Here is a 27,661-nt window from a genome sequence, read left to right as displayed (position 1 = left end):
GTGCAATATCTGGGAACACTGTAAAGGTAAGGCACTGATACTGCACAAGTTTGTCAGCACAGTTTCAATTACTGACAATAATTTAGTAATGTCTTAGCCTTCACACAGTTAACGTAAATGTGAGATATCTGAATTTCATGAATTGGTTCGTATTGCACTTTGAGAAGATTAAACCAAGAATAATTTTTGTTGATCAAAGGAAAAAGTGATGACCAAAGAAGTGGACATCAGAGTCGAAAAGTGTCATGCTGGAAAAGCACAGCAACTCAGGCAGCATCCGAGAAGCAGGAGAGTTGATGTTTCGGGCATAAGCCCTTCATCAGGAATCACAGGTTTCAGAAAAATTACTGGCATAGACTTATGCCAATACATATGTAGAAGGGCCAGAGCATGTTACTATCAGATTAGAGACTAATTTCAGATTTGGTACCGTTCAGTGCAACATTTCAGTCTGATATTTACATATGTACCTAAAAGAGAAGTTGTCTAAACTTACAAGCTCTAGAATTATTATACAATTAAACCTAAAAATAAAGCTGGTGAACAAGAATGGCAAAGTGAAGTCCCATCAGTATTGCCTTGGGCAGTGTCAAGTAAGAATTTGAGAACACAGTTGCCACTTTGGTGTAACCTGCAGTCTGGCCAAATTGCAGCAAAGATCTGTTCAGTTTTATCTGCAACCTATTGAATGGAAAATCCTCCTTGCACAATAATGAGGCAGCATTTTGGGATGTCATTTTTAAAATATATTATTTTCAAAGTTACTCACAATTAAGAGTGATCGCTTGGTGCTGTCTGCATAACACAGTACGAAAAGGAGTTAACAAAAAAAAACATTATAACCCAAATTCAGAGTCACTAATTTATTGATATTGCATGGGTCCAGCATTTAAAAGTAATCAATTTTTAAAAATAAATTCAGATACATTTGCTAACTATATTGGAGTACAGTCAAGTTTCTTAGTGACCAGTGACAGGATTGGACAGAGTCCACATGGATTTAAGAGAGGGGAATTAAACTTAGCAAATCAACTAAAAGAATCGACAGAGTCGAATATTAAAGAAAGAAATTGCAGGACATTTGGAAAAGCTTATCATTAAACATGGTAGACTGGGTTTTGTGAAAGAGAAACTGTATTTGACAAATTTAGCGACAGTTCATTGAGGAGGTAACAAGCAGGGCTGATAAAGTGTAATCGAATTATGTTCTGTATTTGGATTTTAAAAGTGTAAATGATAAGGTGCTAAATAAAAGTTAATTGCACAATTTAGGAGCTCATGGTATCGGGGTAATGTATTAGCATGGATTGAGGATTGGTTAACCACACTGGCTGTTGCTGAGACTTCACTTGGAGTACTGTATACAATGTTAGCTCCCATGTTTAATAAAGGATAAACTAACATCGGACACCATTCAAAAAAGATTCACTTAGCTACTTTGAGGACAAAAGGGTTGACTGATCAAGAATAGATAAGCAGGGGTGATCTTATGGAAACAAGGTTCTGAGGAGCTTGACAGGGCAGATGTTGACTAGATATTCTAGCACCAGTGAAGTCTCAAAGCAGGGGACATTACATAAGGGAACATTCATTTTAGAAAATGTAAAGAATTTTTTCTCTCAATGAATGGTTAGAATTTTCTCGCCCAAACAATTGTGAAAGTTAAATGTGGGAGGGGAATGGTTGGGTTACTCTTCGGAGGGTTGTTCTGGCTTGTTGGGCAGAAAGGCCTGTTCCCACATAGTAGGGAATCTGTGACTCTGTCTCAAATTATTTTAAAAGAGGGCAGATAGATTTTTGAAATATTGAGCAGTTGAGGGCTATGCGGATCAAGCATAAAAGAGGTGTTGAGGTCTGGATTGGCCCAGCCATGATCTGATAGAATAGGGGAAGAAGGTGAAGGCGATGAATGCCCTACTCCTGCTCCGATTCCTTGAGGCTCCGTTTCATGTTTTTTGTTTCTAAAGAAGAGCATGATATAATGTGCTAAAGATCTCAGATGTTGTGAAAAGCAGTGAAAATGGTGTGTTTATGTACAGGTTCAGATGGCATTGATTCATCAATCACAGCTATACAGTCATGAGTGGGAAGGCAATTCCCTCCATGAATAAAGGAAATCTACAGCAGAGCTCACACACAGGGAATTCCTACCCTCAGTAAACTCTCCCATCACATTACCCAACATGTCTGCAAAAGCAGGACACACTGCGCATGCTCTAGCCAACAAAGTGACCCGCGGGTGATTGATATCAGCGCCGGACCAATGAAAGAACGGTGGGCGGATCTGGATGACCGAAAGGGATGTTGGTCCTCCAACCAATCAAAGTGAAAGAAAGGCGGTGCTAAGCCAAACCATGTGATCACCCTCGCGCGCGGCGCAGAGTCTCTGTAATGAATGTTTGGGAAGTTATGGAGAGAAAGGATACGGTAAGAAAATAAATAAACAGGGAAACGGGATAAAAACTGTGTTGCTATGAGCGGAGAAGTTTTACAAACAAATTGTGCACGTCGGAAAATACAAATTTGAACGTCTCAGTCCCGTGTTTGCAGTAAATTAGTAAATGCAGACCTGAGTAAGCACCGCCATCTTTATTCGGGACAACGATTCACTGGACACGTGCGGAGCCGCCATCTTTGTAAGGGGCAAGGTGCAGCCAGGCGCATGTGCAGCCTTTCTCTCGGATAATGTCTTTGGGACCATAACAGTCAATACTGCTCTGATTCACCTCTGGGCTCCCTCATAACCACTTTGTCAATATCTAGCTTCCTCAGTCTCAAACCATGGGTGTATTTTTGGTCTGTTTACTATTGTATTATTACTTTTGTAAATGAGTTTTTTCACTGCGGCCCAGCCCCTGACCATGTACTGCTCTATTATCAGATTACTTTTTTCTTGAATATTTTTAACAGTAAAGAATTCTTTTTTCCAATAAGCGAGTGGATTTTCCTTCCATTTCTGACTATCAAATTCTGCACCATTTTCATTCCCTGTAATCCATTTTGCACTCCCTGAAGCATCAACTGTGTTTCTCCTTCCACAGATACCAGTGATTAATGCCAAAGTCCTGTTGCCTGTGAAGAGGGTGATGTTTGACTTTCATGTACAGCTGCAGTTTGTGTGGTGAAGGTGCTCCTAAAATATGGTTGGGTAAGTGGCATTATAGATTATTATTTCAGCAACAGTGATAATTTGAAAATAATGTCCAAATCAACAACAGTTTGTATTTTTATTATCATGCTTATAATTTCACAAAAGTACGATTGAGAACTTTAGACATAAGGCCATAGATGGAGATATTAGATCAGGTGACCAAAAGCATTGCCAAAAAGCAGGTTTTGAGGGATGTCTTAAAGGTGGAAAGCAGACCTGTGAGGTTTTGGCTGCGAATTTCAGACCATGCTGCTTCAGAAACTGTAGAAACAGCCACACAGGTGAAGTAATGAATTAACAAATGGTTGGGAATCTCGAAGAAAATGGGTTGTCGAGGTCTCAGTGTGTGTAGTACAGGGAGCTCGGGATTATTACAGCCAGAAATTAAATCAAGTGTGAGAATTTTAAATTGAGGGATATTGGCCAGGTGCTGGCAAGTGAGACTAGATTGGGTTGGAGTATCTGGTCGGCATGGACGGGTTGGACCGAAGGGTCTGTTTCCTTGCTGTACATCTCTATGGCTGTATGCTGTTGATTATAATTAGGAGCCTTTTGATGAATCAACAAGCAGAGATTTCGACTTTCTTGAGATGACAGGGAGATTGAATGTGGGAAGCTGGCCCTGAGTGTGTTTGGAAAATGAAGTCTGGAGACAACACAAGGTGGATGATACAAGGGTAGAATCAGCTTGAAATAGTGGTCTTGGAGTCGGACCGGGCTGTCACCCTCACCTCACCTCTGGGATTCAGCTGGTTGCCTGATTGTGAATCAGGGCGGTAGCACAATCGGGAGCTGTGTGGCTCTGGTGGAGCCTAAAATGAGTGTCGCTGAGCTGACTGTTGCTGAGCAGCTGCTGCTTGGTAGCCCTATTGATGACATCTTCCATCACTTTACTGCTGGCCGAGTGTGCACTGATAAATGGAAATTGGCTGGGTTGGATTGCCCTGTGTTTTTGTGTTGAAGATCCCTGGGCAATGTTCCACATTGTCGGTAGATGCCAGTGCTGGCTTGGTGGGTGGCAAGTTCTGGAGCACAAACCATTAGTATTATTGCCAGAATATTGGTCGGGCCCGTAGCCTTTGCACTACTTAAGCATTTCTTGATGTTATTCAAACTCAACTGAACTGGTTTAAAACTCACATCTGTGATGTTGGAAACCACTGGAGAAGGCTGAGATGGATCATCCCACTTTACACTTCTGGCTGAAAATTGCAGCAAATGCTGTCATCTTATCTGGTGCATGGATGTGTGAGGCCCCTCCATCAGTAAGGGTGGGGATATCTGTGATGCTTCCTGCAGTGAGTTGTTTAATTGTCCATCACCGTTCACAACTGGGTGTGGCAGAACTGCAGAGTTCCAATCTGTTCCATTGGATGTAGGATCACTTAGCTTTGTTGCTTGCTGCTGATGCTGTTTGATATGCAGGTAGTTCTGTTTTATGGCATCACCAGGTTGGCACTTCATTTTTAAGTCTGCCTGGTGCTTCTCATGGCATGCCCTCCTTTCCTGTCCATTGTGATGGGTGCGAGCAGGATTTACAAACCCATGAGATTACAGATTGTGCTGGAGTACAGTTCTGCTGCTGTTGATGTCCCACAGTGCCTCATAGATACCCAGTTTTGAGATCCTACATCTCTTCGAAGTCTGTCTCATTTAGAACCTCCACTTAACACAATGGAAGTTTTTCTCAACTTTAAGGCAAGACTTTGTCTCCAAAAGGAATGTGTGATGGTCGCTCTTACCGATACTGTCATAGACAGATGTATCTGCAACTGGTCAATTCATAACAATGAGATAAAGTATGTTTTTCCCTCACCACCCACTGTTGAGCAGCTATGTTCTTTAGGACCTGGCCAGCTCAGTCAGTAATTCTGTTGCAGAGTTAATCTCGATTGTGGACATTGAAATCCTGTACCCAGAGTACATTTGACACCATTTTATTGCCTCGGTGCTTCCTCCAAATGTTGTTCAACATGAAGGAGAAGTAATTCATCAGCCAAGCAAGGACGGGATGTGGTAATCAGCAGTAGCCATGAGACTTCCTGGTCTCCGGAGCCAATGCTGTGTACTCCCAGGGCAAATCCTCCCTCTCTATACACCACTGTGCCACCACCTCTGCCTGGTATGTCATGCCAGTGGGACAGGACATATCCAGAGATTTCAGGACAAAGTGAAGATTGCAGATGCTGGAGGTCAGAGTCAAGAGTCTGGTGCTGGAAAAGCACAGCAGGTCAGGCTGATGAAGGGCTTAGGCTCGAAACATCGATTCTCCTGCTCCTCGGATGCTGCCTGACCTGTTGTGCTTTTCCAGCACCACACTCTCGATATCTAGGGATGGTGATGGTGGTGTCTGGTCATTGTTTGTAAGGGATGATTCCGTGAGTTTGACTGTGTCAGGCTGTTCCTTGACTAGTCTGTGAGACAGCTCTCCACATTTTGGCCCCAAAAACCATATGTTAGTGAGGAGGATGTTGCACTATCGAGAGAGCTGATTCTGTGGTTGTACTTTCTGGTGCCTTGTTAGTTGCCAACTGGTCCATCCAGTTTCATTCCTGTGTTGAGACTTTGCAGTGATTAATACAGTGAGTAGCTGGCTGGGCCGCAATCAGGTCGGCAGGATTTTTTTCACCATTGACAATGGTTTCATGGAGATCAGGAGATTCCTAATACGTTGTTTTTTTCTTGAATTCAGATTCCACCATCTGCCAAGATGGGATTCGATCCAGGACTTCAGTCGTTTGTTTTAATATTCTGGATAAAAGCTAAATACATCAGGTTTGATCACTCATTTTAAATATCACGAACCCTGGTTTTGTTTCTTTATAAAACACTGTCCATCATCCTGTCTCCTCCATCCTCCCCTCCAACAACGAGTGAGGAGCACATGGAGTTTCTCTGTCACTAAGACTGAGATAATCCGATCTGCTGTTTCTCTGCCTCCCACTAGCCCACTGAGCCAAACTGCCTCACGTGATGTTCCTGGTTTTTGTCCTAAACCTACATCTTTCTCCAGTCTCTTATCAAGCCTTATCAGAGCTCACCTTGACCCTTTACCCTAATCTCGCTAAACTCACTTTCCAACTCTCTTTCCTCCGCTGCCGCCTCATCACCCCCCCTCGCCAATTCATAGATATTGTTCCTTGTTCTGTCTGTTGGTCTTTTCTGGTTATGTCCTTCTCTCCCATTCTGTGAAAAACTGATATTTGACCTCACCATTGTTGGAAAATCCTGCTCCATCTCCATTCTCCCTTTGCTTTCTGAATTCCTTGCATTTGGTGTCCCTCAACGATCTATCCTTGGTCTCTCCTGTATCTCACGTACATAGTGCCAGGAGGTGATATCATCCAAAAACACTGTGTTAGGCTTGACATGTACACTGACGATACCCAGCTCGCTCTCCCCATTATCCCTCTCCATTACTCCACTGTTACTCAGTTATCAAACTGCTTACCACATTCCCACTACTCAATTAGCTGCAATTTCCTCCAATGAAACATTGTCAAGGTTATACCCGTTGCCTTACTGCTGAGCCCCTGCCTCCCACTGGGAACTCTGAGGCAGAACGACACTCTCAACAATATTGCTGTTATATCTGACCCCAAGGTGACCTTCTGATCAGACATCCACACAATCACAGCACCAGGAAATCCAATCTCTTAAACGTTGCTTTTCTCCACCTCACCCCAGCTCCATTGCTACTGAAATCCCTTACCCACGTCTGTGTTCCCTTATACTTGAATCCAAAACAGAACTCTTGATTCCGTAACTCAGAATATTGTTTCAGACTCCCCTCTCAGTATTTACCCTCGGACACATCCTCTCAGTATTTATCCTGTCAAACCCCTTAAGAATCCCATCTGTCTCAATGAGACCACCTCTCTTTCTCCAAAATCCAGTGAGTAGAGTTCCAAACTTTTCAGCCTTTATTTAAAAGATAATCCCTCCAAACCAGGGATCATCTCATTGAATCTTCCCTGAAATGCCTCCAATAAAGTGACACATTTCCTTATCTAAAGGGACCAAAACTGCTCTCATTACTGCAGATATGGTGGTCTCACCAGCACTTCCACACGTTACTCTCAGGTATATACTCCAAACTCTCATACTGAAAACTTTTGAAACAAACATTCGATTCCCCTTCCTGATTCCCTGTTGTAACTGTGTGGTAGCTTTCTGTGTTTCCTGAACAATTACCCCTGGTCCCTTTGTGGTGCAGCTTTCTACAGTTTCCACCATTTAAATAGTACTTTGTTCTTTTATTATCTCCTCCAAAATGAGCAACTTCCCATTTTCCCAAGTTACACCCCATCTGACAACTTGTTGCCCCCTTCTCCTGTGCATCTCTCTCTTTTCATATTCCTCTTAGACCTTTACAGTTATGCCTTTTCTAGGAGATATTCCCCCCCCCACTTCCCATTCTTCCAAACATTTACTGGGAGCACTGGGCAGTGGGAAGCAGACAGTGTTACTATCTTTTTAGGGATACGCTTTGGAGTGATTGAGAAGATCTTCCTACCCATTGGTCAGGATGGAGACAACGTGTCCATCGTTAGGCATTAGCCTTTCACACCCATGTCTTATTGATGAGGCAGAGCGGCAGCACGGAATGAAAGAATATAAAGTAATTCTTGTTCCCCATATCTCACTGACCCTTGGATCATTTTCTCCAATGTGTCAAAGAACTGCTGTGTTCAGTCACATGAGATCTCAAGTTGGAATCTCCTAGAAACCCACAGATTTCCCTCTGAGTTGACTGCTGATGTCCTCTAGGGTAATATGTACAGTAATCCTGGGCCACAAGGAGGGGATGATGTGAGTTTCTAACTTGAACTGATAGTGACAGATTTTATAAACTTGTATTACGGGATATTACAGGTGGACATTCAGATGGTAATCTCAGTAAATATTCTGCTAAACTCTGATTGAATTACTCAGTACATCAGGATCTGGATATTCGCATTGTGTGTGTGAGTATTGTGTTCCAGATCAATCCAATTTGCTGCTTAAAAATTCTCCTTTGAATCATCGCATTCTCTCAAAAGGTCTCCCCAAACCTTCAATGTGTCATGTAATCCTTTTATGATGACCTGATGAGTGTAAGGTTTATTATTCGAATGTGTAATTTTTGTATAAGGATGTCTCCGAGAGGGAGCAGAATATTCTTAAAGGGGAGAATAACCATTTTGAGGGGAGGCTGTTGTTTATCGCTGTCAATGACATAGGGATAGAAGAGTTCACATTATTGGATCATTGGAATCTCTTGTGGGGTAGAATTGACCTCCATCAGAAGGATGGATTGTACCTGCACTGGAGAGGAAGAGTTGCTAGTGCTATTCAGGAGGCATTAAACCAGTGAAGGAATGTGGGTAAACCCAGAGAGAGAGTGAGGGAAGAGCTCAGTCTGATGCTTGTACAGTTCAGACATCAAACAGTCAAGGCAAACAAGGGCAAGGCACAGAATGAGCAGTTACACTGCATATGTTTCAATGCAGGGGGCAGAGGAGTTCAGGGTATGGTTTTGAACATCGCACTGGAATATTATAGCAATTACAGAGGCATAACTTAATGATGGATAGGACCAGCAGCTTAATGTTCCAGTGTATAGATGCTATAGCAAAGATAGAAAGGGGGCAAAAGAGCAGGGGAAGAGGTATTTTTGATTAGGGATAACATTACAGCTGGGCTTCAAGAGGGTATTCCTGGGAGTACATCCAGGCAGAACTGAGAAATAAGAAAGGGATGATCCCCTTATTGGGATGGTACTATTGACCGCCTCCCCACTTCCCCAATAGTCAGCAGGGAGTTGAGAAGCAAATTTACTGAGAGATCACTTATCTGTAAGAACAGTATGGTTGTGTACAAGACTTGACCTTCTTTGTTATTCATTCACAGGATGAGGGTGTCACTGGCTGGGCCCAAAGGGCAGTAAAGAGTCAACTTCATTGCTGTGGGTCTGGAGTCACATGTAGGCCAGACCAGGTAAGGATGGCAGATTCCTTCCCTGAAGGATATTAGCGAATCTGATGAGTTTTTTTTCCGCAATAATCAACAATGGATTCGTGGTCTTTAATAGATTCTTAATTCCAAATTTTTATTGAACTCACATTCCACTGTCTGCCGTGACGGGATCCAAACCCTGGGCCCCAGAACATTACCTGGGTGTCTGGATTATCCATCTAATGATAATCTCACTAGGCCATTTGGTAGGGCGAGTGACTGAAGTATCCGTGGGGCAGCACATCAGCACCAAAGATCCCATGGTCTCTGCAGAAGATAGAAAGGGCTGGGGAGGGAGATATATCCCTGGTGGTGGGGTCTGACTGTAGGTAGCAGACATAGCAGAGGTTAATGGAGATTAGTGGGTGGCAGGTGAGGACCGGGGGATTATATTCTTATTGTGGTTGGAGGGGTGGGGGGAAGGCGGAGGTACAAGAAGTGGAGGATATGCGTTGGAGTGCATTGTTGATCAAGTGGGAGGGAAATGCGGTCCTTGAAAGAGGAAACCTTTCTGGGATGTCCTGGAGTGGAATTTCTTCTTCTGGGAGCAGATATGGCAGAGGCGGAGGAATTGGGAGTACAGGATCACGTTTTTACAGGAATGTACTCGAGGGTAATCAGGAGAGCAAAAAGGGGACTTGAAATATCTCCAGGACATAGTTTAAGGAGAATCCAAAGAGATTCTACAAATACTTTAAGCATAAAATAATAACCAGACAGAGAATAGGACCCCTTAAAGATCAACAAGGCCATTTATGGAACAACAGGATGTGGGAGAAATACTATGCTATTCTATTCTAGAGAGTTTGGAGAAATAAGTAGTGATAACTTGAAAAGTGTCTATGTTACAGAGGAGGAAGTACTGGATGTCTTAAACAGTAGCAAGGTGGATAAATCCCTGGGACCTGATCAGGTGTATTCCAGAAATTTGTGGAAAGCTAGGAAGGTGTTGGCAGTGCCCCTCCCTAAGGTATTTATATCATTGTTTGTGACAGGTGAGGTGCTGGAAGATGGGTGCCATTATTTTAAAAAGGTGGTAAGGAAAGGCCAGGGAACAAGAGAACAGTCAACCTAACGTCAGTGGTAGGTAAGTTGTTGGAAGGGATTCTGAGGGACAGGATTTACATGTATTTGGAAAGACGAGGATTGATTAGGGATAGTCAACATGGCTTTGTGTGTGGGAAATTCTCTCTCTCTAACTTAATTGAGTTTTTTTGAAGATGTGACAAAGATGATTAATGAAGGCAGACTGTGGACGTTGTCTATATGGACACTGAACGATGTTCCACATAGCAGACTCGTTAGCAAGGTTAGATAACATGGAATGTTGGGAGAACTAGCCATTTGGATACAAAACTGGCTTGAAGGTAGGAGGCAGAGGGTGGTGATGGAGACTTGCTTTGCGGACTGGAGGCCTGTGAGCAGCATTGTCCTGCAGGAATGGGTATTAGGTCCTTAAATAAATGAGTTGGATGTGAATATATGAGATATGATCAGTGGGTTTACAGAAGACACCAAAATTGGAGGTGTAGTGGACAATGAAGCAGGTTAGTTCAGAATGCAACAGTATCTTGACCAGATGGGCCATTGGAGTGAGGAATGGCAGACTGGGTTCAATTCAGACAAATGTAAGCTGTTGGATTTTGGAAAGGCAAATCAGAGCAGGACTTGTACACTTAATGGTAAAGTCCTTGGGAATGTTGCTGAACATAGAGACCATGGAGTGCAGGTTCATTGTTCCTTGAAAGTAGAGTCGCAGGTAGGCAGACTAGTGAAGGTGGTGTTTGTTATGCTTATATTTATTGGTCAATGCATTGAGTTCAGAAGCTGGGACGTCAAATTCTGGTTGGACAGGACATTGATTAAGCCATTTCAGGAATTATGTTTTAAGTTCGAAATTCCCTGTTCTGGAAAGGATGTTGTGAATCTTGAAAGAGTTCAGACAAGATTTTCAAAGACTTTGCTCGGGTTGGAGGATTTGGGCTACAGGGAGAGGGTGAATAGGCCAGGGTTAATTTCCCTGGAGAGGCAAAGACTGAGAGGTGACTTCATGGAGATCGATAAAGTCATGAAGGGCATGGATAAGGTGAACAGCCAGGGTCATTTCCCCCCAGTTAGGTGGGTTCAAAACAAGATCACATGGACTAAAGTTGAGAGGGCAAGGATTTAAAATGGATCTAAGGGGCAAAGTTTTCAAGCTGTGTGTGGTGTATGTGTGGAATGAGCTGCCGGATGAAGTAGTGGAGGCTGATACAATTACAACATTTGAAAGGCATCCGATTGGGTACGTGAATAGGAAGTGTTTCCAATGATACGGACCAATAGCTGGCAAATGGGACTCCGTTTGTTGAGGATTCCTCGTTGTCATGGACAAATTGGACCAAAGATCTGTTTCTGTGCTGTACATCTCTATGACACTAATAAATGAAAATAAGATGTGTTCCTCTTTTGTGGAGAGGTAGCAGAAGCACAGATAATTGTCCTTGGAGCTGAGAAGGTTAAGCAGTGATTTTGACCAGGTGCAAATTTGTTTCTAGGATATCTAATCTGCAGAGTGAGGGGAATTGTTAACAATGTCACAATTTTAGTAACTGTTTTCAGGTAATTGGCAAATAATGTGAATATGTGAACATTATTTTATTCAGTAAGTTCTGAGTATCTGGAACAGTCTGAATGGCAGCTGGACACAGACTCAGCAGTTATTCATAAACAGATTTGGAATTTTACTTTTTAAGGGAAGATTTGGGGGGCTATGGGCAAAGGGGAAGGGAATTGGGACAGATTTGCAGCATCTCCAGAGGAAGAGGGTACATCCCAAATGGGCTGAATAGCCCCAGCCCCTGTGCTCTGTGATACTGCCCCCATTGACTGTGAATGTTGAAGCTCATCCCAGGGCAGAGAGAGGGAGGATCCCACCACTCACCTCACAATGGGCCCCGAATGATTGATATCAGCGCAGGCCAATAGGGGGCAGAGGGCAGTACTGGAGGACCAGGTCGTACCAGTTTGTCCTCCAACCAATCGGAGTGAATGAGGGCATCCTCAAGGCTGGAACGAAAGAAAGGCACATATCACAGAGATCTGAGAAACTGGAGGACATGAGATAGGGAGCGTTCTGTGGCTGTTGAAGAATTATATAAATAAGGAAGAGTTGTGAGGCTGGATGAAGTGACAGTGATTGGGAGAGTTGTGAGGATGGAGGAATTTAGAGTTAGTGAGGATTAGAGTCATAATGTTATACAGCAAGGAAACAGACCCTGTGGTCCAACCAGTCCATGCCGACCATAATTCCAAACTGAACTAATTGTACCTGCCTCCGCTTGGTCCACATCCATCCAAATATTTCCTAGTTATGTACTTATCTGAATGTCTTTTAAATATTGTAATTGTATTCACAGCTACCACTTCCTCTGGAAGTTCATTTCACATGTATAATTTTTTTAAAAACCCTAATGTCTTTTCTGAAATCTTTCTAATTTCTTCTCAAAATGAATGCAGCACAGTTTTGAATCCCCCCCCTCCCCCCCAGCAAAACACTTTCTGATTTTGTCAACCTGTAATAAGGTGACCCCTCAACCTCGTGCACGCCAGTGAAAAAAATTCCCAGCCTATCCAGCCTCTCCTTAGAACACAATCCCTCCATTCATGGCAACATCCTGGTAAATCTCTTCTGAACCTGCTCCAATTTAATATCCTTCCTATAACAGCACAACCAGAACTGGACAGAGTATTCCAGAAGAGGCCTCCCCAACGTCCTGTACATCCTCAACATAACGTCCCAACTCCTGGACTCAAAGGTCTGAACAATGAAGGTAAGTGTGCTAAGCACTTTCTTAACCACTCTGTCTACATGTAACACAAATTTCAAAGACCTGAAGCCCTCGGTCTCTTTGTTCCCATATCACTACTCAAGGCTCTACTTTTATTGAGTGTAAGTCCTGCCCTCGTTTGTTTTGTCAAGATGTTATATTTTGCATTTATTCCAATCAAAAAAATTTTTTGAGTATAAAGGCAGTAGGAGTATAATTAAAAGAGAAATCAGGAGGCAAAAAAGGGACGTGAGATAGCTTTGGCAAATAGGGTTAAGGATAATCCGAAGGGCTTTTGTAAATACATGGAAAAAAAAAGGCTAACTAGGGGGAAAATAGAGACCCTCAAAGATCAGCAAGGCAGCCATTGTGTGGAGCTGCAGGCGATGGGTGAGATAGGAAACAAGTATTTTGCATTAGTGTTTACTGTGAAGAAGTACATGGGAGATATAGAATGTGGGGAAATAAATGGTGTCATCTTGAAAAATGTCCATATTACAGAGGAGGAGGTGGTGCTGGATCGGTGGCTAAGGAGCTGGTGCAGGGGAAAAGGATTCACGTTTTTTGGATCATTATGATCTCCTCTGGAGTAGAGTTGACCTGCATAAGAAGGATGGATTGTACCTCAATTGGAAGGTGTCTAATATCTAGGCAGGGAGACTGGCTGGTGATACTCGGGAGGCATTAAACCAGTGAGGGAGTGGGTATAAACCCAAGAAGGTAGTGAGAATAGAGGTATGTCTGAGGCTGGTACAGTTCAGAAGTCAAATAGTCAAGGCAGGCAAGGGCAAGGAACAGAATGAAGACGGACTGAGCAGTTGCACTGCATTTACTTCAATAGAAGAGGCCTGACAGGGAAGGCAGATGAGCTCAGGGTGTGGTTTTGAACATGGCACTGGGATATTATAGCAATTACAGAGGCATCACTCAGGGATGGATAGGCCTGGCAGCTTAATGTTCCAGGGTATAGATGCTATAGCAAGGATAGGAAGGGGGACAAGAGAGGAGGGGGAGTGGCATTTTTGATTCGAAATAGCATTATGTTTTTGCTTAGGGAGGATATTCCTGGGAGTATGGTCAGTGAAGTTATTTAGGTGGAACTGGGAAATGAGAATGGGATGATCACCTTATTGGGGTTTTCTGCATGGATTTCGTCTGGGCCCTCTGGTTTCCTCCCACAGTCCAAAGATGTGCAGGTTGGGTGGATTATCCAGGCTGAATTGCCCGTAATGTTCAGGGATGTGCAGGCTCTGGGAAATGCAATGTTACAGGGGCAGGTTAAGAGGCTTTCAGGGTCAGTATCAATGTGATGGGCTGAATGACCTGTTTCCACACTGTTGGGATTCTCTGATAATTCTATTTTTAAAATATTTACAGAAAATAATAGACCAGATCGAAAAGTTAAGGTTCTGAATTGGACAAAGGCCAATTTTGATGGCACAAGGCAAGAACGTTCATCTGGCCCCTTAAGCCTGCTCTACCATTCAATAAGATCAGGGCTGATCTTTTCATGGCCTCAGCTCCACATTCCTGCTCTCTCACCATAACCCTTAATTCCTTTCCTGTTCACAAATCTACATTTTGCCTTAAAAGCATTCAAGTTGATAACGTCAAATGATGCACTCGGCAGGGAATTCCACAGATTCACAACCCTTTAACTGAAGAAGCTCCTCCTGAACTCAGTCCTAAATCTGCTCCCCCTTATTTTGAGGTAATGCTCTGTAGTTTGAACCGACCCCAGTGGAAATAGCCTCCCTGCTTCTGTCTTATCTACTCTCTTCATAATTTTATTTTTTCCTATCCAACCTCCCATTCCTCTAAATTACAATGATTATAGAACCAGTTTTCTCAATCTCTCCACATACACCAACCCTCTCAACTCCCAACTCAAACTAGTGAACCTCCTGTGCCAGTGCATCCTTGCTAATGTAAGGGGACCAAACCTGGACACAGTACTCCAGGTGTGGCCTCACCAGCATCCTGTACAGCTGCAGCATAACCATACCTCTAGCAATGAAGGACAATATTCCCTTCACTGCCATAATTACCTGCTGCACCTGCAAACCAACTTCCTGAGATTCATGCACAAGGCCACCCAGCTCCCTCTGCACAGCAGAATGCTGCAAGATTTCACCATTTCATCATCCAGTTTTCTGTTCGTACGACCAAAATGGATGACCTCACATTTCCCAACATTGAACTCCATCTGCCAGATCATTCACTTAACCTATCTGTATCCCTGTGCAGACTGACAGTGGCCTCTGCAGACATTGCTCTACCTCATCTTTGTATCAAATGTGAACTCTGACACCGGACACTTGGTCCTCAACTCCAAAACATTTGTGTAAATTGCAAACAGTTGTAGTGCCAACACTAATCCAAACACCCATTTATCCCCATTCTTTATTTTTTGCTGGTTAACCGATCCTGTATCTATGATAATACATTACCAATAATGCTGTGCATCTTTACCTTATTCAGCAGCTTTTTGTGTGGCAACTTATCGGATACCTTCTGGAAATCCAGGTACACCACATCCACCGAGTCCACCTTGTCCAACGCACTCGTCGTATCCTCAAATAATTCCAGTAAATGTGTTCTACATGACCTGTCTTTCCTGAATCCATGCTGTGTCTGCTCAATGAGACAATTTCTACCCAGATATCTCACCACTACTTCCTTGAGAGGTTCAAGCATTTTCTCCACTACAGATGTTAAGCTAACGGGTCCTTTTGAAAAATAGTGGCACCACATTTGCAGCTTCCAGTCTGTCAAAACCATTCCAGAATCCACCAACTTTTAGTGAATTTTCACGAGTCTATTTGTTATTCTCCACCCCCCTCCACCCCCCCCAGCCCCCCCAGCCCCTACCCCCCCCCATCTCCTTTAGTCCCTGGGATGCAATCCATCAGAGCCTGGATACCCATCTACCTTCAGGCTGTTATCTTTCCCAACATTACCTCTTTACTGAGAATGATTGCTTCTGTATCCTCATCTGCCATTGCCTCCATAGGCCTGTGACAATGAGAGTACACAGACAGTATGTTCCTGTTAAGGCCAAGGCTGGTAGGTGTAGGGAATGCCGCCTGTTGAAAGAAATTGAGAGCCTGGTCAAGAAAATGAAGCAGGCGTATGGCAGGTAAAGACAGCTGTGTTTGTGTGAATCCCTAGAGGAGTATAGGGGCAGTAGGAGTATACTCGAGGTAAACCAGGAGGGCAAAAAGGGGACATGAGATAGCTTCAGGAAATAGGTTTAAGGAGAATAAAAGGTGATTGTACAAATACACTAAGGACAAATGAGTAACCAGGCAGATAATAGGTAACCGCAAATCAAGGCTGTCTGTGGAACCGCAGGAGGTGAGAGAGATTCTGTATGAGCGGAGAGGTTTTACAAACAAAATGTGCACATCGGAAAACACAAATTTGAACATCACAGTCTTGTGTTTTCAGTAAACGGGGAATTGCCTCTGTGTGGCTGCAGGCATGGGTGCGCGCCACCATCTTTATTTGGGGCAAGAATTCACTGGAAACATGCGGAGCCACCAGTTTTTTAGGGGGCAAGGTGCAGCCAGGCGCATGTGCAGCCTTTCTCTGGTACAGAGTCATTGGGCAGGATTTACACAGAGCACATTCAATCTCAGAGAAATGGATGTTTATTTCTGGATTTGTTTCGTCATTCATTTAAATGATTTGGTATCGTAAATGAGTTTGCAGGTCATACAAAATTGGAGGTGTTGTGGATAATCAAGAACGTTACCTCAGATTACAATGAGATATTGGTCAGATGGGGTATAATTTAGATAAATGTGAGGTGCTGCATTTTGGAAAACCAAATCAGGGCAGGACTTATACACTGAATGACAAGGCCCTGGAGATGTTTGCGGAACAAAGAGACCTTGGACTGAAGGTTCATAGTCCTTGCAAGTCAAGGATAGGATGCTGAAGAAGGTGTTTAGTATATTTTCCTTTATTGATTCGAGCATTGAGTATAGGATGTGGGAGGTCATGTTACTATACAGGACATTCGTTAGGTCACTTTTGGAATATTGTGTGCAATTCTGGCCTACCTCCTATCAGAAGGGTGCTGTGAAACTTGAAAGGTTTCATAAAAGACTTACAAGGATGTTGTTAGGGTTGGAGGATTTGAGCTACAGGGTGAGGCATAAAAGGCTGGGGCTGTTTTCCCTGGAGTGCCATAGGCTGAGCAGTGATGTTATAGAGATTTATACAATCATGAGGGGCATGAATAGAGTAAATGAACAAGGTGTTTTCCCTGGAGTGGTGGTGTCCAGAATTAGAGGGCATTGCTTTAGGGTGAACGGAGAAAATGTCAAAGGGGCCTAAAGGACAACTCTTTCATGCAGTGGGTGGAATGAGCTGCCAGAGGAAGTGATGGAGGCTAGTACAATTAAAACATGTTAAAGGCATCTAACTAGACATATGATATGTTTAGGAAGCGTTTACAGGGATATGGGCCAAGTGCTGGCAAATGGGAATAGACTAGGTTCGGATACCTGTTTGGCAAGGATGAGTTAGACCGAAGGGTCTGTGTCGGTGCTATACATCTCTATGACTGTGGGATCGTAACAGCTTATACTGCTCTGCTTCATCTCTGGGTTCCCTCATGACCACTTTGTCAATATCTAGCTTCCTCAATCTTGAACAATGGGTGTATTTTTGGTCTGTTTGGTTTTTTACTATTATTGTTACAGACATTTTTGTAAGTTAATTTTTCACTGCCGCCCAGCCCCTGACCATGTGCTGCTTATCAATATTTTCCGGAAAATCTTTAATGGTCGAGAATTCCTTTTTCCAATAAGCAAGTGTATCTTCCTTCCATTTCTGACTATCTCATTCTGCACCGTTTTCATTCCCTGTAATCCATTTTGCACTCCTTGAAACATCAACTGTGTTTCTCCTTCCACAGATACTAGTGATTAATGCCAAATCCCTGTTGCCTGGGAGAGGGTGATGTTTGACTTTCTTGTACAGCTGCAGTTTGTGTGGTGAAGGTGCTCCCACAATGTGGTTGGGTAAGAGACATTACAGAGTATTCATTCAGCAACAGTAAAGATCTGAAGGTAATGTCCAAATCAACAACAGTTCATATTTTTATTGTCATGCTTATAATTCCACAAAAATATTATTTAGAATTTTAAACATAAGGCCAGAGATGGTGATATTAGGTCAGGTGACCAAAAGCATTGCCAAATAAGCAGGTTTTGAGGAATGTCTTAAAGGAGGAAAGCACACCTGAGAGGTTTTGGCTGTGAATTTCAGAACGTGTTGCTTTGGCAACTGTGAAAGCAGCCACACTGGTGAAGTAATGAATTAACAGATCATTGGGAGTCTCAAACAGAATGGGTTGTCGAGGTCTCAAAGGGTGTGTGATGCAGCGAGCTAGGGATGATCACAACCAGGAATTAAATCAAGGGTCAGAATTTTAAATTGAGGGATGTGGGCCGGATGCTGGCAGGTGAGACTAGATTGGGTTGGAATATCTGGTCGGCATGGACGGGTTGGATTGAAGGGTCTGTTTCCAAGCTATACATCGCTGTAGCTCTATGTTCTTGATTATGAATAGCAGCCTTTTGATGGATCAACAAGTTCTGGTACAAGGGAGTATTTGGGCAATAGAGATTTAGTTTTTCTTGAGATTACAGGGAGGTTGAATGTGGGAAGCTGGCCAGGAGTATGTTTGGATAATGAAGTCTGGAGATAACACAAGGTGGATGAGAGTATATGAGCTGAGACAAGGGTGGAATCAGCTTAGTGGCCTTAGAGTGGGACTGGGCTATCACCCTCACCTCGCCTCTGGGATTCAGCTGGTTGTCAGGTTGTGAATCAGGGCGGTAACACAATCAGGAGCTGAGTGGTCCTGGTGGAGACTAAAATGAGTGTCACTCAGCTGGCTGTTGCTGAGCAGCTGCTGCTTGATAGCCCTATTGATAACATTTTCCATCACTTTACTGCTGATCGAGTGTGGACTGATAGATGGAAATTGGCTGGGTTGTATTGCCCTGTGTTTTTGTGTTGAACATCCCTGGGCAATGTTCCACATTGTTGGTCGATGCCAGTGCTGGAGCGGTACTTGGCTTGGTGGGTGGCAAGTTCAGGAGCACAAACCATCAGTGTTATTGCCAGAATATTTGCAGGGCCCATAGCCTTTGCACGACTTAACCATTTCTTGATGTTATTCAAACTCAACCGAACTGGCTTAAACTCACATCTGTGATGTTAGAAACCACTGGAGAAGGCTGAGATGGATCATCCCACTTTGCACTTCTGGATGCAGATTGCTGCAAATGCTGTTGTCTTATCTGGTGCATGGGTGTGTGAGGCCCCTCCATCAGTCAGGGTGGGGATATCTGTGATGCTTCCTTCAGTGAGTTGTTTAATTGTCCATCACCGTTCACAACTGGGTGTGGCAGAACTGCAGAGCTCCGATCGGTTCCACTGGATGTAGGATCACTTAGCTCTGTTGCTTGCTGCTGATGCTGTTTGAAATGCAGATGGTCCTGTTTGGTAGATTCACCAGGTTGGCACTTCATTTTTAAGTCTGCCTGGTGCTGCTCATGGCATGCCCTCCTTTCCTGTCCATTGTGATGGGTGAGAGCGGGATTTGCAAACCCATGAGATTACAGATTGTGCTGGAGTACAGTTCTGCTGCTGTTGATGTCCCACAGTGCCTCAGAGATACCGAGTTTGAGATCCTACATCTCTTCAGAGTCTGTCCCATTTAGAACGGTGATCGTGCCACTCAACGCGATGGAGGTTTTTCTCAACCTTAAGCTAAGACTTGTGTTTCCAAAAGGAATGTGTGATGGTCGCTCGTACTGATACTGTCATGGACAGATGGATCTGCAGCTGGTCAATTCATAACAATGAGATCACTCTTGTTTTTCCCTCTTGTTGGTTCCCTCACCACCCGCTGTAGACTCAGTTGAGCAGCTATACCCTTTAGGACCTGACCACCTCAGTCAGTAATTCTATTACAGAGCTCGTCTCGATAGTGGACATTGAAATCCTGTACCCAGAGTACGTTTGACACCATTTTACTTCCTCAGTGCTTCCTTCAAATGTTGTTCAACATGAAGAAGAACTGATCCATCAGCCAAGGAAGGACAGTACGTGGTAATCAGCAGGAGCCATGAGATTTCCTGGTGTCCGGAGTCCATGCTGAGTACTCCAAGGGCAAATCCTCCCTGTCCTGTGCCATGACCTCTGCCTGGTCTGTCCTGCTGGTGGGGCAGGACATATCCAGAGATTTCAGGAGAAAGTGAAGACTGCAGATGCTGGAGGTCAGAGTCAAGAGTCTGGTGCTGGAAAAGCACAGCAGGTCAGGCTGATAACTGGCTTAGGCTCGAAACATCGATTCTCCTTCTCCTCGGATGCTGCCTGACCTGTTGTGTTTTTCCATCACTACAATCTCAATCTCTTGGGATGGTGATGGTGGTGTCTGGTCATTGTCTGTAAGGGTTGATTTCATGAGTATGAGTACGTCAGGCTGTTCCTTGATTGGTCTGTGAGACAGCTCGGCACAATTTGGCACCAAACTCCAGATGTTAGTCTGGAGGACATTGCACCATTGAGAGGGCTGATTCTGTGGTTGTATTTTCGAGTGCCTTCTTAGATGACGAGTGGTCCATCCAGTTTCATTCCTTTGTTAAGACTTTGCAGTGATTAATACAGTGAGTAGCTGGCTGGGCCACTGTCAGGTTGGGAGGGTTTTTTCTGCCATTGACAATGTTTCCATGGAGATCAGGAGATTCCTAATTCCAGTTATTTTTTCTTGAATTCAGATTCCACCATCTGCCAAGATGGGATTCGAACCAGGACTTTCAGTCGTTTGTTTTAATATTTTGGATAAAATTTAAATACATTAGGTTTGTTCACTCACTTTAAATATCACTTACCCAGGTTTGGTTTCTTTGTGAAACACTGTCCATCATCCTGTCTCCTCCATCCTTCTCTCCAACAACGAGTTTGGAGCACATGGAGGTTCTCTGTCACTAAGACTGAGATAATCCGATCTGCTGCTTCCCCCCCCCCCCCTCACGTGGTGTTCCTGGTTTTTGTCCAAACCTACATTTTTCTCCAATCTCATCTCCTGTCAAGCCTTATCAGAGCTCCTCTTGACCCTTTACCCTAATCTCACTAAACCATAGACTTTCCAACTCTCTTTTCTCCTCCACCTCATCAGTCCCCTTCACCTATTCACAGACATTGTTCCTTGTTCTGTCTTTTCTGGTTATGGTCCTTCTCTCCCATTCTGTGAAAAACTGATATTTGACCTCACGTTTGTTGGAAAATCCTGCTCCATCTCCACACTCCCTTTCCTTTCTGAATTCCATGCATTTGGTGTCCCTCATGGATCTATCCTTGGCCCCTCCTGTATCTTGCCTACATACTGTCAGGAGGTGATATTGTGCAAAAGCACCATGTTGGGTTTAACATGTACACTGATGTTGCCCAACTCTCCCTCCCCATCATCCCTCTCCATTACTCCACTGTTACTCAGTTATCAAATTACTTACCACATTCCCACTACTTGATTAGGTGCAATTTCCTCCAATGAAACATTGTCACAGTTAAACCCATTGCCTTACAAATTCCTTTTCCTAACTGCTGAACCTCTCCCTCTCACTGGGAATTATGCAGCAGAACTAGACTCTTCACAATGTTGCTGTTATATCTGACGCGAAGCTGACCTTCTTATTAGACATCTACACAATCCCAAACACCAGGAATTCCAATCTCTAAACCGTTGCTTATCTCCTCTTCACCCTAGCTCCATTGCTACTAAAAACCCTTACCCATGTCTGTGTTACCTTTAAACTTGACGAATCCAAAGCAGAACCCTTGATTCTGTGACTGGCTCAGAATCTGGTTTCAGACTCCCCTTTCAGTATTTACCCTCAGACACATCAGTATTTATTCTGTCAAACCCCTTAAGAATCTGGTGGTGCGGTCTGATTGTTGCTGGTGGAAATGGCAGAGGATGATGTGTTGTATCTGGGTGGAAGGTAAGGACTTGGGGGGGGGGGGGGGGGGTGGTGGTGCAATTGGAGGTGTGGGTTTCAAAGGCAGAGGTGCAGGAAGTGGAGGAGATATAGTGGATGGTATTGACCACATGGGAGGGGAAATTGCACTCCTTGAAATATGGGGCCATTTGGTATGTTCTGGCCTCACTGGAACACTGCAGTAAGCATGAGACAGAGATGTTGGCCAGGGAACAGGCTCGTGTGTTAAAGTGGCAGGCAGCTGGAAGCTCGGGGTCTGTTTTTGCAGCAGAACGTAGATCATCAGTCGCCATTTCCGCCACCTCCACTGAGATGCTGCCAGACACAGGTTCCTGTCCCCTCCATTAACAGCTATGCACCCCCCCCCAAGCCAGATGGTAATCCACTCCTTTGTCTTTCCAAATGTTCGAGTCTCTCTTTGGATTCTGTCCCTGCCTATTATTTACTCTTTAACCCCTATGATCTGCAGGTTAGTTGAATTGGCCAAGCTAAATTTCCCATAATGCTCAGGGATGTGTAGGTTAGTTGCATTAGTCAGGAGAAATATACAGTAATAGGGTAGGTGAATGGGTCTGGGTGGGATACCCTTCGGAGGGATGCTGTGGACCTTTTGGGCCAAATGGCCTGTTTCCACAGCGTCAGAATTCTAATTTTCCCAGCTCCATCGGTTCTGAGGAAGGGCCACTGGACAGATTTTTGTTCCCAGATGCTGCTGGACCTGCTGAGCTTTCCCAGCACCTTCTGCTTGTTGTTCCTGATTGACACCATCCATACACCTTCGGGGTTTGATTCAGACAGGGGGAGGATCCCACCACTGACCTCACAATGGGGTCCAGCTGATTGATGGCAGCTTCGGACCAATAGGAAAAGGTGGTGGGACTGGTGGACCAAGTGCAACTAGTTGGTCATCCAAACAATGGGAGTGAATGAGGGGCGTGGCCAGTGGGATGACACGTCACCAGTAACTCTGCTGATGCAGTGCCACGTAACTCGGCCGTCGGTGAATGTGGGAGACACAAACAGGGAAGGGGAGAGTGGCCTTGGAGACGGAGATAATGAGTCACTTTCGACTGGAAAGTTTTAATTACACTCTGTGCGGTTTGAAAGTCTGAACTAGAAACTCTTAATCCCCCGTTTGCAGCAGATGGGAAAGTGGCTGCGGCCCTCAGGCTGTTAAAGGTCCTGGGATATGGCCGCCATTTTTATTGGGGGTAAGGTATAGTGAGGCGCATGTGCATGTCACCTTCCTCGGGTGGGGGGGGGGGGGGGGGCGTGCAACTTGAAAAGAGGCATTTACACATCAAGCACATACCAAGAAAAAAATGTGTCTTTATATTCTTCCTGTACTGACTGAGTTTTGTTTTGTGAATTCATTTCATAGGATATTAAATGAGAATAATTGGGGCTGGGATCTCAAAAGCAAGTTTTTACAGTCAATGGGGTCATCAGGATCTGAATGTTATTGGCATTTAACTGTGGAAGGAGAAAGGTTTCTCTGCTCTGTTTGTGGGAAGATATCTCCAATATTTTTGTTAAGAAGAAAGATGTACGAATTCATGATTGGGTCACCCTTTGGGTATCTGCTGTGTTCTGGGCCCTACAGCTGAGGAAGGAGATATAAGCCTGAGAGGGAGCACAGATTTATCCAAATTACACCTCGTCTCTTTGTAAGAACTCTCAGATTTAGACCCAATCACCCACTTCATGATGTTAACCTGTAAACTTCATATTTTTAATTACCTGTAAACTTCCCATTAAAAATCCTTTTGGACTAAAATTCCATTACCTTTTCAGGTGGAATGTTCCAGCTTCTGACAACTGTCTGTTCATTCCGAAACTGCTGAGGTCCATGTTGACTCTGGGGTTACAAAGGGCTGAATTGAAAGATGAGGTGCTCTCCCTGAGTTCCCATTGAGTTGTATTTGGACAGTACAGGAGGCTGAGGGCAGTGTAGGTGTGAGCAGATAATGAAGATGACAGGGCTGCACTGTGAGGGCTGCTTGGCTCAATGAGAGTGTTTTGGAGTTGGGTGTAAATAGTGAGGTGAGACAGGGAGAAGGTGAAGCTGAAACTCAGTTTTAGTTCAGGCCTTTCAGAAATTCACAGTCCCAATGGGAACAGTCAGTTTTTAAGTGATACCTGCGGAGTATTTTTTTAACAGTTTTTAAAGTATTTTTTTCCTGAGGGCAGTTGAGAGTTAACCACATTGCTGTGGGTCTGGAGTCACATGTAGGCCAGACCAGGTGAGAATGTCCGTTTCCTTCCCTACAGGACATTAGTAAACCAGATGGGTTACTAACAATCAACAACAGTTTCATGGTCATCATTCGCCTTTTCATTCTAGATTGTATTGAATTCCGATGCTGCCATCAGCCATGTTGGGATTCTATCCCTAATCCTCGGAACACTGTACATATCGCTCATCTGGCAGGAATACCATTAAGCCATTGCCTCCCTTTTTAGCAATGTTTAAAATAAAGTTCCATCATTCTACGTGTACAATGTGAGATAAAATACTGCAACGTCCATGTGTCAGCCTCTCCAAAAGGTCAATCAACAGAAATTTGTTTGAGGGCGAAATATTTCACTTATTTTTCGGGGGGGGGTGGGTTATTAAACAAAAATGAATCCAAATAAAAACCTTAAGCCACGGCCATGTAATTTCTGAAGCCGGAGGGAGATTACAGAGACAGGGAGGGTGGTGAGGCTGGAGGGGGATTACAGAGACAGGGAGGGTTGTGGGGCCAGAGGGGGATTGTTGTCCAAACATCACTGTGGTGTACATGGACTGCAGCATTTCAGGGAGGCGGTTAACCACCACTTTCTCCAAGACAAGTAAAGGTGGCCAATAAATACTGGTCTGGGCAGCAAGGGCAACCCCCAGTGAATAAAACCAAGCAGTGACCTCTCTGAGCTGACTTGTTGTGAAGTTAAAAACCTCTCTGGAAATGGAGTGGGCAGAGAAGAGAAACAGTGACATTTCACAGCTGCCCTCAGAGAGACCTCACCCTTGGAAGTACTCAGAGCCGGGGATCAGCTCAGTGAGTTTCAGTCTCTTCAAATATCAATCTTAGTCGGTTTTATTTTATTAAATCTACAATCGTGAGTCAGGTGACTATTTCTTTTTAATGTCTTAGGGTCTCTTGATTAAATGTTTAAGATATAAAACGTAAGCATTAAGTTATTCTCGGGCAGTATTTTTCGAGCAGTAAGACTGTGCCTTTGTCTTGGTCTGTCGATTGTTAAGGCGGAGAGATGGCCTGTTGTAGAGTGGCGTGCTGTTCCTGTCAGATGAGGGAGATTAGGGAGAGTTTCAATGATCCTGATAATTGTCTGCAGGAAGTGTGATTGCAAATCCTATTGGAACGTATGGATTGGTGGAAGAGTGATTAAAGGCAGTGAAGAATTGACAGGAGCCGGGGGTGGGGTGGGCGGTGTGATAGGTGGCAGTCTCAGGAATGCAGGATACTGCAGATACAGTCAGGTAGATGGGTTACCTCCAGGAAAGCTAGGAGGGGTAGGTTGGTACAGCAGGAGTCTCCTGTGGCTATCCCCATCTCAGACAAGTATACGGTTTTGGAAAATGTAGGTGGTAATACACTTTCAGGGGAATGTAGCACTGACAGCCAAGTTACTGGTACTGAGACTGGCTTCTAACATAATGTGAAGTATATCCAGTTCCACACGATCGATGGTGAGAGGGGACTCTCTAGTCAGGGGCACAGTCTGCCGTTTCTGCAGCTGACAGTGAGACATCAGAATGGGGTGGTGCCGCCCTGGTGCCAGTGTCAAGGATGTCTCTGAGGGAGCAGAATATTCTCAAAAGGGAAAATAACCAGTGGGAGGTCATTGTACATTGGTACCAATGGCGTAGGAAGGTGAAAGCATGGGGTCCTGACGAGCAGGGAGATTTGCTAGTGCCACTCGGGAGGCATTAAACCAGTGAGGGAGTCGGGGTAATCCTAAAGGGACAGTGAGAAAAGAGGTGAGTCTGAGGCTGGTACTGTTCACCAGTCAGACTGTCAAGGCAGGCAAGAGCAAGTCACAGAATGAGGTGCGATGGACCAGTTACACTGCATTTATTTCAGTGCAAGAGACCTGACAGGTCAGGCAGATGGGCTCAGGGTATGGTTTTGAACAAGGCTGTCTATGGAACCACAGGGGGTGCAAAAGATATGCAAATATTTCACGTCATTTTTATTGGTGAAGTATATGAAGCTCGAGAGTTTGGAGAAATAAACACTGGTAACTTGAAAAGTGTCCATGTTACAGAGGTGGTGGTACTGGATGTCTTAAATCGCATCAAGGTGGATAAAGCCCTGGAACCTGATCAGGTGTATCCTGGAACTTTCTGGAAATCTAGGGAAGTGATTGTTGGGCCTCTCCTGAGGTATTTGTATCATTGATAGCGACAGGTGAGGTGCCATTATTTTTAAAAACGTGGTAAGGAGATGCCATGGAACAAGAGAACAGTGAGCCTGAAGTCAGTGGCAGGCAAGTTGTTGGAAGGGATTCTGAGGGACAGGATATCCATCTATTTGGAAAGGTAAGGAATGATCAGGGAGAGTCAATGTGGCTTTGTACATGCACCAATTGTGTCTCACTAACTTGAGTGAGTGTTTTGAAGTGACAAAGAAAATTGATTAAGCCAGGTAGTGAATGTTGTTTATATGAACATTCAACAAGGTTCCACAAAGCAGACTGGTTAGCAGGGTTAGATAACATGGAATGCAGGGAGAGCAAGCCATTACAAAACTGCCTTGAAGGTAGGAGACAGAGGATGATGATGGAGGGTTGCTTTGCGGACTGGAGGCCTGTGAGCAGCAATGTGCTGCAAGGATGGATATTGGGCCCTTAAATAAATGACTTGAATGTGAATATATGAGGTATGGTCAGTAGGTTTACAGAAGACACCAAAATTGGATGTGTAGAATAAAGAAGGTTAGTTCAGAATACAACAGGATCTTGATCAGATGAGCCATTGGAGCAAGGAATGGCAGACGGAGTTCAATTTAGATAAATGTGAGCTGTTGTATTTTGGAAAGGCAAATCAGGGCAGGACTTATACACTTAATGGTAAAGTCCTGGGGAACATTGCTGAACAAAGAGATCTTGGAGTGCAGGTTCCTAGTTCCTTGAACGTAGAGTCACAGGTAGGTAAGGGAGTGAATGCAGCATTTGGTATGCTCGCCGTTATTGGTCAATGCATTGAATGCAGCTGTTGTAACGTCATATTGTGGCTGGACAGGGCACTGATTGAGGCCCTTCTGGAATTCTGTTTTCAGTTCCAATCTCTCTGTTCTCGGAATAACGTTGAGAAACTTGATAGGGTTCAGAAAACATTTGCAAGGATTTTGCCAGGGTTGGACGGTTTGAGCTTATTGGGCAAGGCTGAATAGGCTGTCTATTTTCCCTGGAGAGTTGGAGTCTGAGCGGTGATCTTATAAAATCATGAAGGGCATGGATAAGGTGAGCAGTCAGGGACTTTTTCCCAAGTTCGGTGGGTCCAGAACTAGAGGGTACAGGCTTAAGGTGAGAGGGAAAAGATTTAAAAGGGATCTAAGGGGCATCTTATTCATGTTGAGGGCATTGCAAGTATGGAGTGAACTGCCAGAGGAAGGGGTGGAGTCTAGTACAGCAGCATTTAAAAGGCATTTGATTGGGTACATGAAGAGGAACGA

At 44.2% G+C, this 27,661-nt stretch overlaps 1 long non-coding RNA gene across 5 annotated transcripts in view; it reads left to right on the top strand.

Moving 5' to 3' along the window:
• Positions 1-27,661, top strand: part of LOC140470862 (uncharacterized) — a 1,231,916-nt gene that overhangs the window by 16,770 nt on the left and 1,187,485 nt on the right. For 4 of the 5 annotated variants that reach the window (XR_011956768.1, XR_011956766.1, XR_011956767.1 and 1 more), the window contains exons 1-6: positions 2,348-2,427; positions 3,042-3,148; positions 5,844-5,926; positions 9,044-9,130; positions 12,856-12,960; positions 17,885-17,990. This is a non-coding gene — a long non-coding RNA (uncharacterized lncRNA). Of the gene's footprint in view, positions 1-2,347; positions 2,428-3,041; positions 3,149-5,843; positions 5,927-9,043; positions 9,131-12,855; positions 12,961-17,884; positions 17,991-27,661 lie in introns of those variants that run through there. The other variant, XR_011956764.1, reaches the window with a different exon arrangement.

This window comes from Chiloscyllium punctatum, chromosome 52 (genome assembly GCF_047496795.1).
Source record: "Chiloscyllium punctatum isolate Juve2018m chromosome 52, sChiPun1.3, whole genome shotgun sequence".
NCBI lineage: Eukaryota > Metazoa > Chordata > Chondrichthyes > Orectolobiformes > Hemiscylliidae > Chiloscyllium > Chiloscyllium punctatum.
The sequence above is the reverse complement of the archived record's forward strand: the minus strand, read 5'-3'. Positions and strand labels throughout refer to the sequence as shown.